We start from the raw sequence: 4,247 nt of genomic DNA, 5'->3' as shown, positions 1-4,247 counted from the left end.
CACCCTCTACTGGCTGACAGGTGAGCCCTCATCCCAGGGTTCACTCGGTGCTGAATCCTACTCCCAACTGAATAAACACTGAACTGATTTCCTAGTTCATACTAGGCTTGATTGAGCTATGACTGATCGTATTACTGACTGAACTGGACTGATTTCACTAAGTTCCATTGACTGACGGAATACTACTGAGATCTGATACTAACTGAGATTACTGAGTACTGTGAAGGATTGGACTGATTCTGAATTTACCAAGTTTTTCTGAGTCATATGACTGACTAAATTATAAGGATCATGGCTTGACTGAGAGTACATTGAAGACTAATGGTGGCTCTAGGCACACAGCTAAATTGGCGGAACTGAATTTAGATTAGTAATTTTGCGGGGTCTTACCTTTGCCTTCTCTTAGGCTGTAGTTTCTCATTTTGTGAAATGATTTTTTCATAAGAAAGACATCTAATAACTTTCATATGAGATATAAAAGGTTTTCTACTATGTAATATCTCGTATAAGACAAATTATGATGCAGATTTGTAGGAACTCTATATATGATATATACTGCAGCCTTTACATTCAGTTCCCAAAATCTTATAGGTATTTCACTCTGGAACCTAATGGTCTTAGTAACCTCTAAGATGTCTGTGTTTTCTTTCAGCCACCCTATTTTGTTGGGGGCTATAAGCATGAGAAGATTGATGAATAATTCCTAAGTCACTAAATAAATAGCTTCAGATTGAGTTCATAAATTCAGTCCCATTATCAATTCTGATGATTTTTATAGTCATGTTAAATTGAGTTCTTATTAGTTGAATGAATTTCCTGATTTTAGTTTCAATAGGTATATCCAAGTCACTTTAGAATAATCATCTACGATAGTCAACAAGTATTTGTTTCCATCAAATGTAGGCATCTTATAAGGACATCATACACACATGTGAACCAATTTAAAAGAAGCAAAGGTCTTAATACTACTGCTAGGAAAAGGTAACCTAATTTGCTTAGCACAAGGGTGGACTTGACATTTAGTAATCCTATCAGCTATGACCTTAATATGAGTAGGAAGTAATATTTTTAGTACGTTGGTATACATTTGTCGTATTCTTCTATGCCAAATATCTATATCGTGACTAGAAATAGTAATATTAGTAGCATGATCATGTAATTCTTGAGAAGTCATCAAAATATCTTTAGATTGGATATTGAGAGAAGAGTTGACAAAGAGATACAATCTAACTTATTCTCTATCAATCCCCTTCACCTGGTCATTGAAGAGACCCTGAAATACACAAAAGTCAGTATTAAAAAACACAAGACATTGCAGTTCTTTAGTGATCTTAGAGATAGAAAACAAGTTGCACTTGAATTCTGAAATGTGAAATACATTAGTGAATGTGTCATGTCCAAAAATGTTACTTGAGCCTACATATGTGACTAATTCAATATCACCAGTAGGTAAGTATACTCTTTTTGGAACATCAGTTTTTGGTTAGAGATTTTTTTGCTAATGAAGAAACTAAGATTAACCACCATGTGGTTAGTTGCACCACTGTCAATGATTCACTGATGGTTGATCTCTAAATTTGTTGAATCTACCACATTACCAGTAGTATTATCTAGTATTAAATCTTCCTTATCAGTAGTTGCAAGATTTGTGTGCATTGATCTTGGTGAAGATACAAGCTCCTACTTCAGTCGTAGGCACACTAGATGCATTGTGGATCCTATTTTCAACAGCTCTGCCAGTTCCTGCTTCTTGACATAGATTATCACCCGTATATTGCTGACTAAGAACTTCATAAGTAGTCTCCATAGTCACATTACACATAGATTCATATTTGTATTCTTCTTAGGCTTGTAGTCAGGAGGATAACGTATTACTTTCCAACACTGGTCTTTAGTATGACCTCTAATCTTATATATATCATACTGAATGCTATAGTTTTTCTTAGCCTTTGATATTGACTTGAACCTCCTCCATAAGAGGTAAAATTCTTTACCATCATAATAGGTACACTATTAGACGCACCACCTCTGATAAACCTAGCATCATAATAACCAGTAATATGACTAGCCCCTGGAATTCTTATTGTAGCACCAATTGATTTCTGGCTTTCATCACTTATCACCATAGCATATGCTTAAATAATAGTTGGTAATGGACTCATTAATAAGTTTTGAGTTCTTACTTGACCGTATGACTCATTTAATCCCATTAAAAATTAAAACAACTTTAATTTCTGCAAATAAGCCACATATTTTTTAGAGGTATCATATGGGGTTGACACCAATGCCTCAAACTCTTCCCATAAATCCTTCAATCTAGAGTAATAAAGAGACGTAGAAGAAACCCTCTAAGATAGAGTAGCTATATTTTTATGAAGATTGAAGGTTCTTGAACGATCGACCTTATTGAACCTTTCACAGAGATCTTCACAGACTGCTTGGGCACCTATTGCATACATTATACCACCAAATAAGCTTTTTGAAACAACACTTATGATCCAAGACAACACAATTACATTGACCCTTTCCCAAAAATTAGCCATTTGTAATGGGAATTTATCTTTAGAACAAAAACCATCAACTAGTCCTAATTAATTTCTTTCCAACAAAGATAATCACATAGATAGAAACCAAATGGAATAATTCTCAATCCCAATTAACTGAAAAGAAATAATTTGTACACCACTCATATTTGAGGGATGCAGGAACAAAGAGAGATTGTAATTAGTCCCCATAGCAGTCTCGTATCCAGAAATAGTTGCTCCTGTAGTTGTTTGATCTCCAATTGAATCATCCATGATCGAATCTTGGAATTTCAAGAACTTGCAAATTTAGTGAAAGCTTTGTAACAAAAGTAACTCTATATTAGGCTTAAGAGATCGAGAAGCTCTGAGACCATGTTCTTAAATACAGTTTATATCAAAAACTTTGCAATTAATGTACAACAAGGATGAAAATATAAAGGGAAAAGAAGAGAGAAGATGATCAGGAAGAAGACGAGAAGAGATAGCATTTCATAATCTTGTGTGAACTAATGAGTACAGTGTTGCTTATATACTACTAATTAAGTAAAGAAATTAGCCCGTTCTTACCTACACTCACTTGTAACTATTTCTAAGGTTAGGACCCATTTGGTCATATAAATAAAAAATGTATTCACTTAATTTGATATTTTTAAGTTGAAAATAGAGTTGGAGTTGTGTTTGGCCATAATATTTTAAAAATATTTTAGACTTTGGATGTACTTTTTTTTATAAAGCGATAAGAAAATTTGAGTCTAGAAAAATAAAAATACCTCACTAGGTCTATTACAAAAAATAAAAAAATGTGAAAATATATTCCAAAATATGTTTATAGTTTTATGGCCAGACAAGTATTCCAAAACAAAATAAAAATGTATTTCAGAGAATATTGTGAATAGTATTTATGGCCAAATGTCTACTTAGTTAACTATAACTAACTGTCACCTTTCATTTTTCTATTAACGTTGTTACTTAACATTTTTTTCTATATTTATTTTAAGGGCAATTTTTATAAATCCCAATAATTTAGTAAGTATTTACATAAAATCTTGACTCTCTTTGTATTTATGAAAAATTTTAATTTTCATTTATTATTGTGATACATAGTTAAGACACACGGTACATCACGATCTGATACTAACGTACTTATACATAATTCATAAATATTAATATCACAGAGATACATTCAGATGCATAAGTCTTGTGTATCAGAAGCACAAAAAGCATTTTGATACATCTTTTTTGTTGATTTTTAACCAAACACATCTTTCTTATGTATCTATAACCTAATATTCAGTAAGATACATAGATTTTGTACATTTAATGAAAGAATCATGTGATGTATCTTTTTGTCCCTTTTTACTAGATATATCATTCTTCTGTATCTTCAAACTCTCTTAACAGATATGTCATTTTTATGTATCTTTGTTAACATCATCATCTTCAATTTCCATTGATGAATCTTTAAACTCCTGAATTCCTTATGGCTTGAACGATCTTGCATGTCATTGTGAATTTGAGATGTTATGGTGCTAGACATCGTGGATTCGAGATCTGATGGTGAAAATTTGAGATATGATTTGAATATGTATATGAATTCTATACAAATTATTTGAGATTTATATATACATTGGAGATCTGATGGTGGAGGACGTCGTTGTGGACCTCTCTCTATCTACTCACAACCGTCATTGAAACATAACTTCTGGATCTGTGACTGAGCTC

The sequence above is a fragment of the Capsicum annuum genome, chromosome 4, assembly GCF_002878395.1.
Source record: "Capsicum annuum cultivar UCD-10X-F1 chromosome 4, UCD10Xv1.1, whole genome shotgun sequence".
In the NCBI taxonomy this organism is placed as follows: Eukaryota; Viridiplantae; Streptophyta; class Magnoliopsida; order Solanales; family Solanaceae; genus Capsicum; species Capsicum annuum.
This window is presented reverse-complemented; position numbering follows the sequence as displayed.